The 20,759-nt window shown below is 54.8% G+C and overlaps 1 protein-coding gene across 1 annotated transcript in view; it reads left to right on the top strand.

Moving 5' to 3' along the window:
• The window catches only part of LOC140392893 (tumor necrosis factor receptor superfamily member 3-like), a 178,093-nt gene that overhangs the window by 9,047 nt on the left and 148,287 nt on the right, over positions 1-20,759 (top strand). The window lies entirely within an intron of this gene.

Genomic DNA, 20,759 nt, shown 5'->3' with positions numbered 1-20,759 from the left:
GTGAGAGTCAGTGTGTGTCGAACCCATACCCCAGTGAGGGTCAGTGTGTGTGGAACCCGTACCCCGGTGAGAGTCAGTGTGTGTGGAACCTGTACCCCAGTGAGATTCAGTGTGTGTGGAACCCGTACCCCAGTGAGAGTCAGTGTGTGTGGAACCCGTACCCCAGTGAGAGTCAGTGTGTGTGGAACCCTTACCGCAGTGAGAGTCAGTGTGTGTGGAACCCATACCCCATTGAGAGTCAGTGTGTGTGGAACCCGTACCCCAGTGAGAGTCAGTGTGTGCGGAACCCCTACCCCAGTGAGAGCCAGTGTGTGTGGAACCCGTATCCCAGTGAGAGTCAGTGTGTGTGGAACCCAGACCCCAGTGAGAGTCAGTGTGTGTGGAACCCGTACCCCAGTGAGAGTCAGTGTGTGTGGAACCTGTACCCCAGTGGGAGTCAGTGTGTCTGGGACTCGTATGCGAGTGAGAGTCGGTGTGTGTGGAACCTGTACCCCAGTGAGAGTCAGTGTGTGTGTGGAACAGGTACCCCAGTGAGTGTCAGTGTGTGTGGAACCCGTACCCCAGTGAGAGTCAGTGTGTGTGGAATCCGTACCCCTGTGAGAGTCAGTGTGTGTGGAACCCGTACCCCAGTGAGAGTCAGTGTGTGTGGAACCCGTACCCCAGTGAGAGTCATTGTGTGTGGAACCCGTACCCCAGTGAGAGTCAGTGCGTGTGGAACCTATACCCCCAGAGAGAGTCAGTGTGTGTGGAACCCGTACCCCAGTGAGATCAGTGTGTGTGGAACCCGTACCCCAGTGAGAGTCAGTGTGTGTGGAACCCCTACCCCAGTGACATCATTGTTTGTGGAACCCATACCCCAGTGAGAGTCAGTGTGTGTGGAACCCATACCCCAGTGAGAGACAGTGTGTGTGGAACCTATACCTCAGAGAGAGTCAGTGTGTATGGAACCCATACCCCAGTGAGAGACAGTGTGTGTGGAACCCGTACCCCAGTGAGAGTCAGTGTGTGTGGAACCCATACCCCGGTGAGAGTCAGCGTGTGTGGAACCCGTACCCCAGTGAGAGTCAGTGTGTGTGGAACCAGTACCCCATTGAGAGTCAGTGTGTGTGGAACCCGGACCCCAGTGAGAGTCAGTGTGTGGAACCTGTACCCCATTGAGATTCAGTGCGTGTGGAACCTGTACCCCAGTGAGAGTCAATGTGTGTGGAACCCGTACCCCAGTGAGAGTCAGTGTGTGTGGTACCCATACCCCAGTGAGAGTCAGTGTGTGTCGAACCCATACCCCAGTGAGGGTCAGTGTGTGTGGAACCCGTACCCCGGTGAGAGTCAGTGTGTGTGGAACCTGTACCCCAGTGAGATTCAGTGTGTGTGGAACCCGTACCCCAGTGAGAGTCAGTGTGTGTGGAACCCGTACCCCAGTGAGAGTCAGTGTGTGTGGAACCCTTACCGCAGTGAGAGTCAGTGTGTGTGGAACCCATACCCCATTGAGAGTCAGTGTGTGTGGAACCCGTACCCCAGTGAGAGTCAGTGTGTGCGGAACCCCTACCCCAGTGAGAGCCAGTGTGTGTGGAACCCGTATCCCAGTGAGAGTCAGTGTGTGTGGAACCCAGACCCCAGTGAGAGTCAGTGTGTGTGGAACCCGTACCCCAGTGAGAGTCAGTGTGTGTGGAACCTGTACCCCAGTGGGAGTCAGTGTGTCTGGGACTCGTATGCGAGTGAGAGTCGGTGTGTGTGGAACCTGTACCCCAGTGAGAGTCAGTGTGTGTGGAACCTGTACCCCAGTGAGATTCAGTGTGTGTGGAACCCGTCTCTCAGTGAGAGTCAGTGTGTGTGGAACCCGTACCCCAGTGAGAGTCAGTGTGTGTGGGACCCATACCCCAGTGAGAGTCAGTGTGTGTGGAACCCAGACCGCAGTGAGAGTCAGTGTGTGTGGAACCCGGGCCCCAGTGAGAGTCAGTGTGTGTGGAACCCGTACCCCAGTGAGAGTCAGTGTGTGTGGAGCCCGTCCCCCAGTGAGAGTCAGTGTGTGTGGAACCCGTATCCCAGTGAGAGTCAGTGTTTGTGGAACCCGTACACCCAGTGAGATTCAGTGTGTGTGGAACCCGTACCCCAGTGAGAGTCAGTGTGTGTGGAACCTGTACCCCAGTGAGAGACAGTGTGTGTGAAACCCGTACCCCAGTGAGAGTCAGTTTGTGTGGAACCCGTATACCAGTGAGAGGCAGTGTGTGTGGAACACATACCCGAGTGAGAGTCTGTGTGTGTGGAACCTGTAACCCAGTGAGAGTCAGTGTGTGTGGAACCTGGACCCCAGTGAGAGTCAGTTTGTGTGGAACCCGTATACCAGTGAGAGGCAGTGTGTGTCGAACACATACCCCAGTGAGAGTCAGGGTGTGTGGAACCTGTACCCCAGTGACAGTAATTGTGTGTGGGACCCTTACCCCAGTGAGAGTCAGTGTGTGTGGAACCTGTACCCCACAGAGAGTCAGTGTGTGTGGAACCTGTACCCCAGAGAGAGTCAGTGTGTGTGGAACCTGTAGAGGGTGCCATCTCCGCTACTCCACTACTGGGCCGATATCTGGGGTTTGAATATCTGTGTGTGTCTCTCTCCAGCTGGCACTGAAACTTCAGAGGCCAGGGGATGTCGCACTGGGACACTTCCACTGAAGAGAGCACTGATTCAAGCCTGCCGTTTATTCCTAACCGACAGCCTGAGACTTATAGCACACAGATCTCCAGACCCCTACCAATACCCAGGTGATTCTCTCTCTTGCCGGTGGTGCAACACTCACCCGGTTCCTACTCCACTAGAGTAGCTTTCCCAAGAGAGAGAATAGGACACTGCTGTTTATTCCCTAACCAGCAGTCTGTCCTGAGTGAATCGCTCAAGATGACCCTCGATTCCTGAACCCGGAATTAAGGTGAGGAGTATTTTAACAATGACTTGGTCAGAGATCGCTGGTGAAAGATTGAAGAATTTAAACGACTCCAATTATCATCAAATCAAGGTTTATTGCAAAACCCAGGTCAAAATCATCAACAGAAGAAACACAATAAAATCTTATGCTCTAATACAACTAAGTCTATTCAAAAGTAATATAGCGGACACAACGAAAATTCTTATGATTACACAGTTTTTAGCAATATCACAAGGCACAAAACAAGTTCCCTTCCCCAAAGCCTCAACCACTATTAAAGTCAAGGGAGTTTCGCAAGCTGCTGCGGGGTACTTACGGTCACAGGCTGCAGAGGTCAAGTCAGGGGTGCAGAGGTCGAGCCAAGAACGAAGAGACCCCCAATCGAAAACACAGCCCCTTTTATATTGTTTTACCTGGCTTTGTCCTGTGATCGGCCAGCCCCTTTTGCATTGAAAAAGGTAAGGTTTAAAGTTCCCGCTGGTCCCGCCCCCTTTGGGCCGGTCAGACCTGTCGAGATGGGAGTACCTCCCCTAGGTCCGCCTCCAGTCTGTTTTTTTGAGATAACGAGGTTGAGCTCCCTTGAAGATTTTCAAAGACTTCCATCTGCTCCGGAGATAGCTGCTATGTTGATGGGGTGTTGATTGGATTCTGCTCTGGTGGAGGCAAAGTCATTTACATCTGCATGGGGCTATGACCATCCCATTGTCCTGCTTGCATGCAAGCCTCCTGTGTATTCCCGTGCCCCTTTGCCTGTGTTTTGTTGTTATCTCGTTGTCTGGCTCCTTCTTCCTTGTAGCTCCGAGGGGGGTTTTTGTAAATACTTATGTACTTATGTCCCTACTCAGCTCAGCGGGCCAAGCCTGCTGGGAAAACTGGTTCCGTTTTCTTGGCTGAAAAGTCAGTTTACAGTCTCTGAGTTTTTATTCTTGGGCAGTTCCAAAAGGGCCGAATTGCCCGAAAACCTTACAAACCCGTACCCAAGTGAGAGTCAGTGTGTGTGGAACCCGTACCCCAGTGAGAGTCAGTGTGTGTGGAACCCGTACCCCAGTGAGAGTCAGTGTGTGTGGAACCCGTACTCCCAGTGAGAGTCAGTGTGTGTGGAACCCGTATCCCAGTGAGAGTCAGTGTGTGGAACCCGTATCCCAGTGAGAGTCAGTGTGTGTGTGGAACCCGTACCCCAGTGAAAGTCAGTGTGTGTGGAACCCGTACCCCAGTGAGAGTCAGTGTGTGTGGAACCCGTATCCCAGTGAGAGTCAGTGTTTGTGGAACACGTAGCCCAGTGAGATGCAGTGTGTGTGGAACAGGTACCCCAGTGAGAGTCAGTGTGTGTGGAACCCGTCCCCCATTGAGAGTCAGTGTGTGTGGAGCCCGTCCCCCATTGAGAGTCAGTGTGTGTGGAACCCGTATCCCAGTGAGAGTCAGTGTTTGTGGAACACGTAGCCCAGTGAGATGCAGTGTGTGTGGAACAGGTACCCCAGTGAGAGTCAGTGTGTGTGGAACCCGTACCCCAGTGAGAGTCAGTGTCTGTGGAGCCCGTCCCCCATTGAGAGTCAGTGTGTGTGGAACCCGTATCCCAGTGAGAGTCAGTGTTTGTGGAACACGTAGCCCAGTGAGATGCAGTGTGTGTGGAACAGGTACCCCAGTGAGAGTCAGTGTGTGTGGAACCCGTACCCCAGTGAGAGTCAGTGTGTGTGGAATCCGTACCCCATTGAGAGTCAGTGTGTGTGGACGCGCACCCCAGAGAGAGTCAGTGTGTGTGGAACCCGTACCCCAGTGAGAGTCAGTGTGTGTGAAACCAGTACCCCAGTGAGAGTCAGTGTGTGTGGAACCCGTACCCCAGTGAGAGTCAGTGTGTGTGGAACCCGTACCCCAGTGAGAGTCAGTGTGTGAGGACGCGCACCCCACAGAGAGTCAGTGTGTGTGGAACCCGTACCCCAGTGAGAGTCAGTGTGTGTGGAACCCGTACCCCAGTGAGAGTCAGTGTGTGTGGAACCTGTACCCCAGTGAGAGTCAGTGTGTGTGGAACCCGTACCCCAGGGAGAGTCAGTGTGTGTGGAACCCGTACCCCAGTGAGAGTCAGTGTGTGTGGAACCTGTACCCCATTGAGAGTCAGTTTGAGTGGAACCCGTACCCCAGTGAGAGTCAGTGTGTGTGGAACCTGGACCCCATTGAGAGTCAGTGCGTGTGGAACCTGTACCCCAGTGAGAGTCAATGTGTGTGGAACCCGTACCCCAGTGAGAGTCAGTGTGTGTGGAACCCATACCTCAGTGAGAGTCAGTGTGTGTGGAACCTGTACCCCATTGAGAGTCAGTGCGTGTGGAACCTGTACCCCAATGAGAGTCAATGTGTGTGGAACCCGTACCCCAGTGAGAGTCAGTGCGTGTGGAACCTGTACCCCAGTGAGAGTCAATATGTTTGGAACCCGTACCCCAGTGAGAGTCAATGTGTGTGGAACCCGTACCCCAGTGACAGTCAGTGTGTGTGGAACCCGTACCTAAGTGAGAGTCAGTGTGTGTGGTACCCGTACCCCAGTGAGAGTCAGTGTGTGTGGAACCTGTACCCCAGTGAGTGTCAGTGTGTGTGTGGAACCTGTACCCAAGTGAGAGTCAGTGTGTGTGGTACCCGTACCCCAGTGAGAGTCAGTGTGTGTGGAACCGGTACCCCAGTGAGTATCAGTGTGTGTGTGGAACCCGTACCTAAGTGAGAGTCAGTGTGTGTGGAACCCGTACCCCAGTGAGAGTCAGTGTGTGTGGAACCTGTACCCCAGTGAGTGTGTGTGGAACCCGTACCCCAGTGAGAGTCATTGTGTGTGGAACCCGTACCCCAGTGAGAGTCAGTGTGTGTGGAACCCGTACCCCAGTGAGAGTCAGTATGTGTGGAAGCCGTACCCCAGTGAGAGTCGTTGTGTTTGTGGAACCCGGACCCCAGTCAGAGTCAGTGTGTGTGTGGAACCTGTACCCCAGTGAGTGTCAGTGTGTGTGGAACCCGTACCCCAGTGAGAGTCAGTGTGTGTGGAACCCGTACCCCAGTGAGAGTCTGTGTGTGTGGAACCTATACCCCAAAGAGAGTCAGTGTGTGTGGAACCCCTACCCCAGTGACATCAGTGTTTGTGGAACCCATACCCCAGTGAGAGTCAGTGTGTGTGGAACCTATACCTCAGAGAGAGTCAGTGTGTGTGGAACCCCTACCCCAGTGAGAGTCAGTGTGTGTGGAACCTATACCCCAAAGAGAGTCAGTGTGTGAGGAACCCCTACCCCAGTGACATCAGTGTTTGTGGAACCCATACCCCAGTGAGAGTCAGTGTGTGTGGAACCCGTACCCCAGTGAGAGTCAGTGTGTGTGGAACCTATACCCCAAAGAGAGTCAGTGTGTGTGGAACCCCTACCTCAGTGACATCAGTGTTTGTGGAACCCATACCCCAGTGAGAGTCAGAGTGTGTGGAACCTATACCTCAGAGAGAGTCAGTGTGTGTGGAACCCCTACCCCAGTGAGAACAGTGTGTGTGGAACCTGTACCCCAGTGAGAGTCAGTGTGTGTGGAACCCATGCCCCAGTGAGAGTCAGTGTGTGTGGAACCCGTACCTAAGTGAGAGTCAGTGTGTGTGGAACCCCTACCTCAGTGACATCAGTGTTTGTGGAACCCATACCCCAGTGAGAGTCAGAGTGTGTGGAACCTATACCTCAGAGAGAGTCAGTGTGTGTGGAACCCCTACCCCAGTGAGAACAGTGTGTGTGGAACCTGTACCCCAGTGAGAGTCAGTGTGTGTGGTACCCGTACCCCAGTGAGAGTCAGTGTGTGTGGAACCTGTACCCCAGTGAGTGTCAGTGTGTGTGTGGAACCTGTACCCAAGTGAGAGTCAGTGTGTGTGGTACCCGTACCCCAGTGAGAGTCAGTGTGTGTGGAACCGGTACCCCAGTGAGTATCAGTGTGTGTGTGGAACCCGTACCTAAGTGAGAGTCAGTGTGTGTGGAACCCGTACCCCAGTGAGAGTCAGTGTGTGTGGAACCTGTACCCCAGTGAGTGTGAGTGTGTGTGGAACCCGTACCCCAGTGAGAGTCATTGTGTGTGGAACCCGTACCCCAGTGAGAGTCAGTGTGTGTGGAACCCGGACCCCAGTGAGAGTCAGTGTGTGTGGAACCCGTACCCCAGTGAGAGTCAGTATGTGTGGAAGCCGTACCCCAGTGAGAGTCGTTGTGTTTGTGGAACCCGGACCCCAGTCAGAGTCAGTGTGTGTGTGGAACCTGTACCCCAGTGAGTGTCAGTGTGTGTGGAACCCGTACCCCAGTGAGAGTCAGTGTGTGTGGAACCCGTACCCCAGTGAGAGTCTGTGTGTGTGGAACCTATACCCCAAAGAGAGTCAGTGTGTGTGGAACCCCTACCCCAGTGACATCAGTGTTTGTGGAACCCATACCCCAGTGAGAGTCAGTGTGTGTGGAACCTATACCTCAGAGAGAGTCAGTGTGTGTGGAACCCCTACCCCAGTGAGAGTCAGTGTGTGTGGAACCTATACCCCAAAGTGAGTCAGTGTGTGAGGAACCCCTACCCCAGTGACATCAGTGTTTGTGGAACCCATACCCCAGTGAGAGTCAGTGTGTGTGGAACCCGTACCCCAGTGAGAGTCAGTGTGTGTGGAACCTATACCCCAAAGAGAGTCAGTGTGTGTGGAACCCCTACCTCAGTGACATCAGTGTTTGTGGAACCCATACCCCAGTGAGAGTCAGAGTGTGTGGAACCTATACCTCAGAGAGAGTCAGTGTGTGTGGAACCCCTACCCCAGTGAGAACAGTGTGTGTGGAACCTGTACCCCAGTGAGAGTCAGTGTGTGTGGAACCCATGCCCCAGTGAGAGTCAGTGTGTGTGGAACCCGTACCTAAGTGAGAGTCAGTGTGTGTGGAACCCTTACCTCAGTGACATCAGTGTTTGTGGAACCCATACCCCAGTGAGAGTCAGAGTGTGTGGAACCTATACCTCAGAGAGAGTCAGTGTGTGTGGAACCCCTACCGCAGTGAGAACAGTGTGTGTGGAACCTGTACCCCAGTGAGAGTCAGTGTGTGTGGAACCCATGCCCCAGTGAGAGTCAGTGTGTGTGGAACCCGTACCTAAGTGAGAGTCAGTGTGTGTGGAACCTGTACCCCAGTGAGTGTCAGTGTGTGTGTGGAACCCGTACCCAAGTGAGAGTCAGTGTGTGTGGAACCCGTACCTAAGTGAGAGTCAGTGTGTGTGGAACCCGTACCCCAGTGAGAGTCAGTGTGTGTGGAACCCGTACCCCAGTGAGAGTCAGTGTGTGTGGAACCCGCACTCCCAGTGAGAGTCAGTGTGTGTGGAACCCGTATCCCAGTGAGAGTCAGTGTGTGGAACCCGTATCCCAGTGAGAGTCAGTGTGTGTGGAACCTGTACCCCAGTGAGAGTCAGTGTGTGTGGAACCCATGCCCCAGTGAGAGTCAGTGTGTGTGGAACCCGTACCTAAGTGAGAGTCAGTGTGTGTGGAACCCGTACCCCAGTGAGAGTCAGTGTGTGTGGAACCTGTACCCCAGTGAGTGTCAGTGTGTGTGTGGAACCCGTACCCAAGTGAGAGTCAGTGTGTTTGGAACCAGTACCTAAGTGAGAGTCAGTGTGTGTGGAACCCGTACCCCAGTGAGAGTCAGTGTGTGTGGAACCTGTACCCCAGTGAGTGTCAGTGTGTGTGTGGAACCCGTACCCAAGTGAGAGTCAGTGTGTTTGGAACCCGTACCTAAGTGAGAGTCAGTGTGTGTGGAACCCGTACCCCAGTGAGAGTCAGTGTGTGTGGAACCTGTACCCCAGTGAGTGTCAGTGTGTGTGGAACCCGTACCCATGTGAGAGTCAGTGTGTGTGGAACCCGTACCCCAGTGAGAGTCAGTGTGTGTGGAACCAGTACCCCAGTGAGAGTCAGTGTGTGTGGAACCCGTACCTAAGTGAGAGTCAGTGTGTGTGGAACCCGTACGCCAGTGAGAGTCAGTGTGTGTGGAACCCGTACCCCAGTGAGAGTCAGTGTGTGTGGAAGCCGTACCCCAGTGAGAGTCGGTGTGTTTGTGGAACCCGGACCCCAGTGAGAGTCAATGTGTGTGGAACCCGTAGCCCAGTGAGAGTCAGTGTGTGTGTGGAACAGATACCCCAGTGAGTGTCAGTGTGTGTGGAAACCATCCCCCAGTGAGAGTCAGTGTGTGTGGATCCTGTACCCCATTGAGAGTCAGCGTGTGTGGAACCCGTACCCCAGTGAGAGACAGTGTGTGTGGATCCTGTACCCCATTGAGAGTCAGCGTGTGTGGAACCCGTACCCCAGTGAGAGTCAGTGTGTGTGGAACCAGTACCCCATTGAGAGTCAGTGTGTGTGGAACCCGTACCCCAGTGAGAGTCAGTGTGTGTGGAACCTGTACCCCATTGAGAGTCAGTGCGTGTGGAACCTGTACCCCAGTGAGAGTCAATGTGTGTGGAACCCGTACCCCAGTGAGAGTCAGTGTGTGTGGAACCCATACCCCAGTGAGAGTCAGTGTGTGTGGAACCCTTACCCCAGTGAGAGTCAGTGTTTGCGGAACCCATACCCCAGTGAGAGCCAGTGTGTGTGGAACCCGTATCCCAGTGAGAGTCAGTGTGTGTGGAACCCAGACCCCAGTGAGAGTCAGTGTGTGTGGAACCCGTACCCCAGTGAGAGTCAGTGTGTGTGTAACCCGTACCCCAGTGAGTGTCAGTTTGTGTGGAACCTGTACCCCAGTGAGAGTCAGTGTGTGTGGAACCCATACCCCAGTGAGAGTCAGTGTGTGTGGAACCCGTACCCCAGTGAGAGTCAGTGTGTGTGGAACCCGTGCCCCATTGAGTCTCAGTGAGTGTGGAACCCATATCCCAGTGAGAGTCAGTGTGTGTGGAATCCGTACCAGAGTGAGAGGCAGTGTGTGGGGAACCTGTATCCCAGTGAGAGTCAATGTGTGTGGAACCGGTACCCCAGTGAGAGTCAGAGTGTGTGGAACCCGTACCCCAGTGAGAGTCAGTGTGTGTGGAACCCGTACCCCAGTGAGAGTCAGTGTGTGTGGAACCCTTAACCCAGTGAGAGTCAGTGAGTGTGGGATGCGTACCCCAGTGAGAGGCAGTGTGTGGAACCCGTAACCCAATGACAGTCAGTGTGTGTGGAACCCGTACCCCAGTGAGAGTCAGTGTGTGTGGAACCTGTACCCCAGTGGGAGTCAGTGTGTCTGGGACCCGTATGCGAGTGAGAGTCGGTGTGTGTGGAACCTGTACCCCAGTGAGAGTCAGTGTGTGTGGAACCTGTACCCCAGTGAAATTCAGGGTGTGTGGAACCCGTCTCTCAGTGAGAGTCAGTGTGTGTGGAACCCGTACCCCAGTGAGAGTCAGTGTGTGTGGGACCCGTACCCCAGTGAGAGTCAGTGTGTGTGGAACCCAGACCCCAGTGAGAGTCAGTGTGTGTGGAACCCGGGCCCCAGTGAGAGTCAGTGTGTGTGGAACCCGTACCCCAGTGAGAGTCAGTGTGTGTGGAGCCCGTCCCCCAGTGAGAGTCAGTGTGTGTGGAACCCGTATCCCAGTGAGAGTCAGTGTTTGTGGAACCCGTACACCCAGTGAGATTCAGTGTGTGTGGAACCCGTACCCCAGTGAGAGTCAGTGTGTGTGGAACCTGTACCCCAGTGAGAGACAGTGTGTGTGAAACCCGTACCCCAGTGAGAGTCAGTTTGTGTGGAACCCGTATACCAGTGAGAGGCAGTGTGTGTGGAACACATACCCCAGTGAGAGTCTGTGTGTGTGGAACCTGTAACCCAGTGAGAGTCAGTGTGTGTGGAACCTGTACCCCAGTGAGAGTCAGTTTGTGTGGAACCCGTATACCAGTGAGAGGCAGTGTGTGTGGAACCTGTACCCCAGTGACAGTAATTGTGTGTGGGACCCTTACCCCAGTGAGAGTCAGTGTGTGTGGAACCTGTACCCCAGTGAGAGTCAGTGTGTGTGGAACACATACCCAAGTGAGAGTCAGTGCGTGTGGAACCCAGACCCCAGTGAGAGTCAGTGTGTGTGGAACCCGTACCCCAGTGAGAGTCAGTGTGTGGAACCCGTACCCCAGTGAGAGTCAGTGCGTGTGGAACCCGTACCCCAGTGAGAGTCAGTGTGTGGAACCCGTACCCCAGTGAGAGTCAGTGTGTGTGGAACCCGTATCCCAGTGAGAGTCAGTGTGTGTGGAACCCATACCCCAGTGAGAGTCAGTGTGTGTGGAACCCATACCCCAGTGAGAGTCAGTGTGTGTGGAACCCATACCCCAGTGAGAGTCAGTGTGTGTGGAACCTGTACCCCAGTGAGAGTCAGTGTGCGTGGAACCTGTACCCCAGTGAGAGTCAGTGTGTGTGGAACCCAGACCCCAGTGAGAGTCAGTGTCTGTGGAGCCCGTCCCCCATTGAGAGTCAGTGTGTGTGGAACCCGTATCCCAGTGAGAGTCAGTGTGTGTGGAACCCATACCCCAGTGAAAGTCAGTGTGTGTGTGGAACCCGTATCCCAGTGAGAGTCAGTGTTTGTGGAACCCGTACCCCCGTACCCCAGTGAGATGCAGTGTGTGTGGAACCGGTACCCCAGTGAGAGTCAGTGTGTGTGGAACCCGTACCCCAGTGAGAGTCAGTGTGTGTGGAATCCGTACCCCAGTGAGAGTCAGTGTGTGTGGACGCGCACCCCACAGAGAGTCAGTGTGTGTGGAACCCGTACCCCAGTGAGAGTCAGTGTGTGTGTGGAACAGATACCCCAGTGAGTGTCAGTGTGTGTGGAAACCATCCCCCAGTGAGAGTCAGTGTGTGTGGATCCTGTACCCCATTGAGAGTCAGCGTGTGTGGAACCCGTACCCCAGTGAGAGACAGTGTGTGTGGATCCTGTACCCCATTGAGAGTCAGCGTGTGTGGAACCCGTACCCCAGTGAGAGTCAGTGTGTGTGGAACCAGTACCCCATTGAGAGTCAGTGTGTGTGGAACCCGTACCCCAGTGAGAGTCAGTGTGTGTGGAACCTGTACCCCATTGAGAGTCAGTGCGTGTGGAACCTGTACCCCAGTGAGAGTCAATGTGTGTGGAACCCGTACCCCAGTGAGAGTCAGTGTGTGTGGAACCCATACCCCAGTGAGAGTCAGTGTGTGTGGAACCCTTACCCCAGTGAGAGTCAGTGTTTGCGGAACCCATACCCCAGTGAGAGCCAGTGTGTGTGGAACCCGTATCCCAGTGAGAGTCAGTGTGTGTGGAACCCTGACCCCAGTGAGAGTCAGTGTGTGTGGAACCCGTACCCCAGTGAGAGTCAGTGTGTGTGTAACCCGTACCCCAGTGAGTGTCAGTTTGTGTGGAACCTGTACCCCAGTGAGAGTCAGTGTGTGTGGAACCCATACCCCAGTGAGAGTCAGTGTGTGTGGAACCCGTACCCCAGTGAGAGTCAGTGTGTGTGGAACCCGTGCCCCATTGAGTCTCAGTGTGTGTGGAACCCATATCCCAGTGAGAGTCAGTGTGTGTGGAATCCGTACCAGAGTGAGAGTCAGTGTATGTGGAACCCTTAACCCAGTGAGAGTCAGTGAGTGTGGGATGCGTACCCCAGTGAGAGGCAGTGTGTGGAACCCGTAACCCAATGACAGTCAGTGTGTGTGGAACCCGTACCCCAGTGAGAGTCAGTGTGTGTGGAACCTGTACCCCAGTGGGAGTCAGTGTGTCTGGGACCCGTATGCGAGTGAGAGTCGGTGTGTGTGGAACCTGTACCCCAGTGAGAGTCAGTGTGTGTGGAACCTGTACCCCAGTGAAATTCAGGGTGTGTGGAACCCGTCTCTCAGTGAGAGTCAGTGTGTGTGGAACCCGTACCCCAGTGAGAGTCAGTGTGTGTGGGACCCGTACCCCAGTGAGAGTCAGTGTGTGTGGAACCCAGACCCCAGTGAGAGTCAGTGTGTGTGGAACCCGGGCCCCAGTGAGAGTCAGTGTGTGTGGAACCCGTACCCCAGTGAGAGTCAGTGTGTGTGGAGCCCGTCCCCCAGTGAGAGTCAGTGTGTGTGGAACCCGTATCCCAGTGAGAGTCAGTGTTTGTGGAACCCGTACACCCAGTGAGATTCAGTGTGTGTGGAACCCGTACCCCAGTGAGAGTCAGTGTGTGTGGAACCTGTACCCCAGTGAGAGACAGTGTGTGTGAAACCCGTACCCCAGTGAGAGTCAGTTTGTGTGGAACCTGTACCCCAGTGAGAGTCAGTTTGTGTGGAACCCGTATACCAGTGAGAGGCAGTGTGTGTGGAACCTGTACCCCAGTGACAGTAATTCTGTGTGGGACCCTTACCCCAGTGAGAGTCAGTGTGTGTGGAACCCGTACCCCAGTGAGAGTCAGTGTGTGTGGAGCCCGTCCCCCAGTGAGAGTCAGTGTGTGTGGAACACATACCCAAGTGAGAGTCAGTGTGTGTGGAACCCGTACCCCAGTGAGAGTCAGTGTGTGTGGAACCCGTACCCCAGTGAGAGTCAGTGTGTGTGGAACCCGTACTCCCAGTGAGAGTCAGTGCGTGTGGAACCCAGACCCCAGTGAGAGTCAGTGTGTGTGGAACCCGTACCCCAGTGAGAGTCAGTGTGTGGAACCCGTACCCCAGTGAGAGTCAGTGCGTGTGGAACCCGTACCCCAGTGAGAGTCAGTGTGTGGAACCCGTACCCCAGTGAGAGTCAGTGTGTGTGGAACCCGTATCCCAGTGAGAGTCAGTGTGTGTGGAACCCATACCCCAGTGAGAGTCAGTGTGTGTGGAACCCATACCCCAGTGAGAGTCAGTGTGTGTGGAACCCATACCCCAGTGAGAGTCAGTGTGTGTGGAACCTGTACCCCAGTGAGAGTCAGTGTGCGTGGAACCTGTACCCCAGTGAGAATCAGTGTGTGTGGAACCCAGACCCCAGTGAGAGTCAGTGTCTGTGGAGCCCGTCCCCCATTGAGAGTCAGTGTGTGTGGAACCCGTATCCCAGTGAGAGTCAGTGTGTGTGGAACCCATACCCCAGTGAAAGTCAGTGTGTGTGTGGAACCCGTATCCCAGTGAGAGTCAGTGTTTGTGGAACCCGTACCCCCGTACCCCAGTGAGATGCAGTGTGTGTGGAACCGGTACCCCAGTGAGAGTCAGTGTGTGTGGAACCCGTACCCCAGTGAGAGTCAGTGTGTGTGGAATCCGTACCCCAGTGAGAGTCAGTGTGTGTGGAACTCGTACCCCAGAGAGAGTCAGTGTGTGTGGAACCCGTACCCCAGTGAGAGTCAGTGTGTGTGGACGCGCACCCCACAGAGAGTCAGTGTGTGTGGAACCCGTACCCCAGTGAGAGTCAGTGTGTGTGGAACCTGTACCCCAGTGAGAGTCAGTGTGCGTGGAACCTGTACCCCAGTGAGAATCAGTGTGTGTGGAACCCAGACCCCAGTGAGAGTCAGTGTCTGTGGAGCCCGTCCCCCATTGAGAGTCAGTGTGTGTGGAACCCGTATCCCAGTGAGAGTCAGTGTGTGTGGAACCCATACCCCAGTGAAAGTCAGTGTGTGTGTGGAACCCGTATCCCAGTGAGAGTCAGTGTTTGTGGAACCCGTACCCCCGTACCCCAGTGAGATGCAGTGTGTGTGGAACCGGTACCCCAGTGAGAGTCAGTGTGTGTGGAACCCGTACCCCAGTGAGAGTCAGTGTGTGTGGAATCCGTACCCCAGTGAGAGTCAGTGTGTGTGGAACTCGTACCCCAGAGAGAGTCAGTGTGTGTGGAACCCGTACCCCAGTGAGAGTCAGTGTGTGTGGACGCGCACCCCACAGAGAGTCAGTGTGTGTGGAACCCGTACCCCAGTGAGAGACAGTGTGTGTGGAACCTGTACCCCAGTGAGAGTCAGTGTGTGTGGAACCCGTACCCCAGGGAGAGTCAGTGTGTGTGGAACCCGTACCCCAGTGAGAGTCAGTGTGTGTGGAACCTGTACCCCATTGAGAGTCAGTGTGAGTGGAACCCGTACCCCAGTGAGAGTCAGTGTGTGTGGAACCTGTACCCCATTGAGAGTCAGTGCGTGTGGAACCTGTACCCCAGTGAGAGTCAATGTGTGTGGAACCCGTACCCCAGTGAGAGCCAGTGTGTGTAGAACCCGTACCGCAGTGAGAGTCAGTGCGTGTGGAACTTGTACCCCAGTGAGAGTCAGTGTGTGTGGAACCCGTACCCCAGTGAGAGTCAGTGTGTGTGGAACCCATACCTCAGTGAGAGTCAGTGTGTGTGGAACCTGTACCCCATTGAGAGTCAGTGCGTGTGGAACCTGTACCCCAATGAGAGTCAATGTGTGTGGAACCCGTACCCCAGTGAGAGTCAGTGCGTGTGGAACCTGTACCCCAGTGAGAGTCAATGTGTTTGGAACCCGTACCCCAGTGAGAGTCAATGTGTGTGGAACCCGTACCCCAGTGAGAGTCAGTGTGTGTGGAACCCGTACCTAAGTGAGAGTCAGTGTGTGTGGTACCCGTACCCCAGTGAGAGTCAGTGTGTGTGGAACCTGTACCCCAGTGAGAGTCAGTGTGTGTGTGGAACCCGTACCCAAGTGAGAGTCAGTGTGTGTGGTACCCGTACCCCAGTGAGAGTCAGTGTGTGTGGAACCTGTACCCCAGTGAGTGTTAGTGTGTGTGTGGAACCCGTACCCAAGTGAGAGTCAGTGTGTGTGGTACCCGTACCCCAGTGAGAGTCAGTGTGTGTGGAACCGGTACCCCAGTGAGTGTCAGTGTGTGTGTGGAACCCATACCTAAATGAGAGTCAGTGTGTGTGGAACCCGTACCCCAGTGAGAGTCAGTGTGTGTGGAACCTGTACCCCAGTGAGTGTCAGTGTGTGTGGAACCCGTACCCCAGTGAGAGTCAGTGTGTGTGGAACCCGTACCCCAGTGAGAGTCAGTGTGTGTGGAAGCCGTACCCCAGTGAGAGTCGTTGTGTTTGTGGAACCCGGACCCCAGTGAGAGTCAGTGTGTGTGTGGAACCTGTACCCCAGTGAGTGTCAGTGTGTGTGGAACCCGTACCCCAGTGAGAGTCAGTGTGTGTGGAACCCGTACCCCAGTGAGAGTCAGTGTGTGTGGAACCTATACCCCAAAGAGAGTCAGTGTGTGTGGAACCCCTACCCCAGTGACATCAGTGTTTGTGGAACCCATACCCCAGTGAGAGTCAGTGTGTGTGGAACCTATACCTCAGAGAGAGTCAGTGTGTGTGGAACCCCTACCCCAGTGAGAGTCAGTGTGTGTGGAACCTATACCCCAAAGAGAGTCAGTGTGTGTGGAACCCCTACCCCAGTGACATCAGTGTTTGTGGAACCCATACCCCAGTGAGAGTCAGTGTGTGTGGAACCCGTACCCCAGTGAGAGTCAGTGTGTGTGGAACCCGTGCCCCATTGCGTCTCAGTGTGTGTGGAACCCATATCCCAGTGAGAGTCAGTGTGTGTGGAACCCGTACCCCAGTGAGAGTCAGTGTGTGTGGAACCCGTGCCCCATTGAGTCTCAGTGTGTGTGGAACCCATACCCCAGTGAGAGCCAGTGTGTGTGGAACCCGTACCCCAGTGAGAGTCAGTGTTTGTGGGACCCGGACCCCAGTGAGAGTCAGTGTGTGTGGAACCCATATCCCAGTGAGAGTCAGTGTGTGTGGAATCCGTACCAGAGTGAGAGGCAGTGTGTGGGGAACCTGTATCCCAGTGAGAGTCAATGTGTGTGGAACCGGTACCCCAGTGAGAGTCAGAGTGTGTGGAACCCGTACCCCAGTGAGAGTCAGTGTGTGTGGAACCCGTACCCCAGTGAGAGTCAGTGTGTGTGGAACCCTTAACCCAGTGAGAGTCAGTGAGTGTGGGATGCGTACCCCAGTGAGAGGCAGTGTGTGGAACCCGTAACCCAATGACAGTCAGTGTGTGTGGAACCCGTACCCCAGTGAGAGTCAGTGTGTGTGGAACCTGTACCCCAGTGGGAGTCAGTGTGTCTGGGACCCGTATGCGAGTGAGAGTCGGTGCGTGTGGAACCTGTACCCCAGTGAGAGTCAGTGTGTGTGGAACCTGTGCCCCAGTGAAATTCAGGGTGTGTGGAACCCGTCTCTCAGTGAGAGTCAGTGTGTGTGGAACCCGTACCCCAGTGAGAGTCAGTGTGTGTGGGACCCGTACCCCAGTGAGAGTCAGTGTGTGTGGAACCCAGACCCCAGTGAGAGTCAGTGTGTGTGGAACCCGGGCCCCAGTGAGAGTCAGTGTGTGTGGAACCCGTACCCCAGTGAGAGTTAGTGTGTGTGGAGCCCGTCCCCCAGTGAGAGTCAGTGTGTGTGGAACCCGTATCCCAGTGAGAGTCAGTGTTTGTGGAACCCGTACACCCAGTGAGATTCAGTGTGTGTGGAACCCGTACCCCAGTGAGAGTCAGTGTGTGTGGAACCTGTACCCCAGTGAGAGACAGTGTGTGTGAAACCCGTACCCCAGTGAGAGTCAGTTTGTGTGGAACCCGTATACCAGTGAGAGGCAGTGTGTGTGGAACACATACCCCAGTGAGAGTCTGTGTGTGTGGAACCTGTAACCCAGTGAGAGTCAGTGTGTGTGGAACCTGTACCCCAGTGAGAGTCAGTTTGTGTGGTACCCGTATACCAGTGAGAGGCAGTGTGTGTGGAACCTGTACCCCAGTGACAGTAATTGTGTGTGGGACCCTTACCCCATTGAGAGTCAGTGTGTGTGGAACCTGTACCCCAGTGAGAGTCAGTGTGTGTGGAACACATACCCAAGTGAGAGTCAGTGTGTGTGGAACCCGTACCCCAGTGAGAGTCAGTGTGTGTGGAACCCGTACCCCAGTGAGAGTCAGTGTGTGTGGAACCCGTACTCCCAGTGAGAGTCAGTGTGTGTGGAACCCGTACCCCAGTGAGAGTCAGTGCGTGTGGAACCGAGACCCCAGTGAGAGTCAGTGTGTGTGGAACCCGTACCCCAGTGAGAGTCAGTGTGTGGAACCCGTACCCCAGTGAGAGTCAGTGCGTGTGGAACCCGTACCCCAGTGAGAGTCAGTGTGTGGAACCCGTACCCCAGTGAGAGTCAGTGTGTGTGGAACCCGTACCCCAGTGAGAGTCAGTGCGTGTGGAACCCAGACCCCAGTGAGAGTCAGTGTCTGTGGAGCCCGTCCCCCATTGAGAGTCAGTGTGTGTGGAACCCGTATCCCAGTGAGAGTCAGTGTGTGTGGAACCCATACCCCAGTGAAAGTCAGTGTGTGTGTGGAACCCGTATCCCAGTGAGAGTCAGTGTTTGTGGAACCCGTACCCCCGTACCCCAGTGAGATGCAGTGTGTGTGGAACCGGTACCCCAGTGAGAGTCAGTGTGTGTGGAACCCGTACCCCAGTGAGAGTCAGTGTGTGTGGAACCTGTACCCCAGTGAGAGTCAGTGTGTGTGGAACCCGTACCCCAGTGAGAGTAAGTGTGTGTGGAATCCGTACCCCAGTGAGAGTCAGTGTGTGTGGACGCGCACCCCACAGAGAGTCAGTGTGTGTGGAACCCGTACCCCAGTGAGAGTCAGTGTGTGTGGAACCCGTACCCCAGTGAGAGTCAGTGTGTGTGGAACCCGTACCCCAGTGAGAGACAGTGTGTGTGGAACCTGTACCCCAGTGAGAGTCAGTGTGTGTGGAACCCGTACCCCAGGGAGAGTCAGTGTGTGTGGAACCCGTACCCCAGTGAGAGTCAGTGTGTGTGGAACCTGTACCCCATTGAGAGTCAGTTTGAGTGGAACCCGTACCCCAGTGAGAGTCAGTGTGTGTGGAACCTGTACCCCATTGAGAGTCAGTGCGTGTGGAACCTGTACCCCAGTGAGAGTCAATGTGTGTGGAACCCGTACCCCAGTGAGAGCCAGTGTGTGTAGAACCCGTACCGCAGTGAGAGTCAGTGCGTGTGGAACTTGTACCCCAGTGAGAGTCAGTGTGTGTGGAACCCGTACCCCAGTGAGAGTCAGTGTGTGTGGAACCCATACCTCAGTGAGAGTCAGTGTGTGTGGAACCTGTACCCCAGTGAGAGTCAGTGCGTGTGGAACCTGTACCCCAATGAGAGTCAATGTGTGTGGAACCCGTACCCCAGTGAGAGTCAGTGCGTGTGGAACCTGTACCCCAGTGAGAGTCAATGTGTTTGGAACCCGTACCCCAGTGAGAGTCAATGTGTGTGGAACCCGTACCCCAGTGAGAGTCAGCGTGTGTGGAACCCGTACCTAAGTGAGAGTCAGTGTGTGTGGTACCCGTACCCCAGTGAGAGTCAGTGTGTGTGGAACCTGTACCCCAGTGAGAGTCAGTGTGTGTGTGGAACCCGTACCCAAGTGAGAGTCAGTGTGTGTGGTACCCGTACCCCAGTGAGAGTCAGTGTGTGTGGAACCTGTACCCCAGTGAGTGTCAGTGTGTGTGTGGAACCCGTACCCAAGTGAGAGTCAGTGTGTGTGGTACCCGTACCCCAGTGAGAGTCAGTGTGTGTGGAACCGGTACCCCAGTGAGTGTCAGTGTGTGTGTGGAACCCATACCTAAGTGAGAGTCAGTGTGTGTGGAACCCGTACCCCAGTGAGAGTCAGTGTGTGTGGAAACTGTACCCCAGTGAGTGTCAGTGTGTGTGGAACCCGTACCCCAGTGAGAGTCAGTGTGTGTGGAACCCGTACCCCAGTGAGAGTCAGTGTGTGTGGAAGCCGTACCCCAGTGAGAGTCGTTGTGTTTGTGGAACCCGGACCCCAGTGAGAGTCAGTGTGTGTGTGGAACCTGTACCCCAGTGAGTGTCAGTGTGTGTGGAACCCGTACCCCAGTGAGAGTCAGTGTGTGTGGAACCCGTACCCCAGTGAGAGTCAGTGTGTGTGGAACCTATACCCCAAAGAGAGTCAGTGTGTGTGGAACCCCTACCCCAGTGACATCAGTGTTTGTGGAACCCATACCCCAGTGAGAGTCAGTGTGTGTGGAACCTATACCTCAGAGAGAGTCAGTGTGTGTGGAACCCCTACCCCAGTGAGAGTCAGTGTGTGTGGAACCTATACCCCAAAGAGAGTCAGTGTGTGTGGAACCCCTACCCCAGTGACATCAGTGTTTGTGGAACCCATACCCCATTGAGAGTCAGTGTGTGTGGAACCCGTACCCAAGTGAGAGTCAGTGTGTGTGGAACCTATACCCCAAAGAGAGTCAGTGTGTGTGGAACCCCTACCCCAGTGACATCAGTGTTTGTGGAACCCATACCCCAGTGAGAGTCAGTGTGTGTGGAACCTATACCTCAGAGAGAGTCAGTGTGTGTGGAACCCGTATCCCAGTGAGAGTCAGTGTGTGTGTAACCCGTACCCCAGTGAGTGTCAGTTTGTGTGGAACCTGTACCCCAGTGAGAGTCAGTGTGTGTGGAACCCGTACCCCAGTGAGAGTCAGTGTGTGTGGAACCCGTACCCCAGTGAGAGTCAGTGTGTGTGGAACCCGTGCCCCATTGAGTCTCAGTGTGTGTGGAACCCATATCCCAGTGAGAGTCAGTGTGTGTGGAGCCCGTACCCCAGTGAGAGTCATTGTGTGTGGAACCCGTGCCCCATTGAGTCTCAGTGTGTGTGGAACCCATACCCCAGTGAGAGCCAGTGTGTGTGGAACCCGTACCCCAGTGAGAGTCAGTGTTTGTGGGACCCGGATCCCAGTGAGAGTCAGTGTGTGTGAAACCCATATCCCAGTGAGAGTCAGTGTGTGTGGAATCCGTACCAGAGTGAGAGGCAGTGTGTGTGGAACCTGTATCCCAGTGAGAGTCAATGTGTGTGGAACCGGTACCCCAGTGAGAGTCAGAGTGTGTGGAACCCGTACCCCAGTGTGAGTCAGTGTGTGTGGAACCCGTACCCCAGTGAGAGTCAGTGTGTGTGGAACCCGTACCTAAGTGAGAGTCAGTGTGTGTGG

Source organism: Scyliorhinus torazame, chromosome 16, assembly GCF_047496885.1.
Source record: "Scyliorhinus torazame isolate Kashiwa2021f chromosome 16, sScyTor2.1, whole genome shotgun sequence".
In the NCBI taxonomy this organism is placed as follows: Eukaryota; Metazoa; Chordata; class Chondrichthyes; order Carcharhiniformes; family Scyliorhinidae; genus Scyliorhinus; species Scyliorhinus torazame.
The sequence above is the reverse complement of the archived record's forward strand: the minus strand, read 5'-3'. Positions and strand labels throughout refer to the sequence as shown.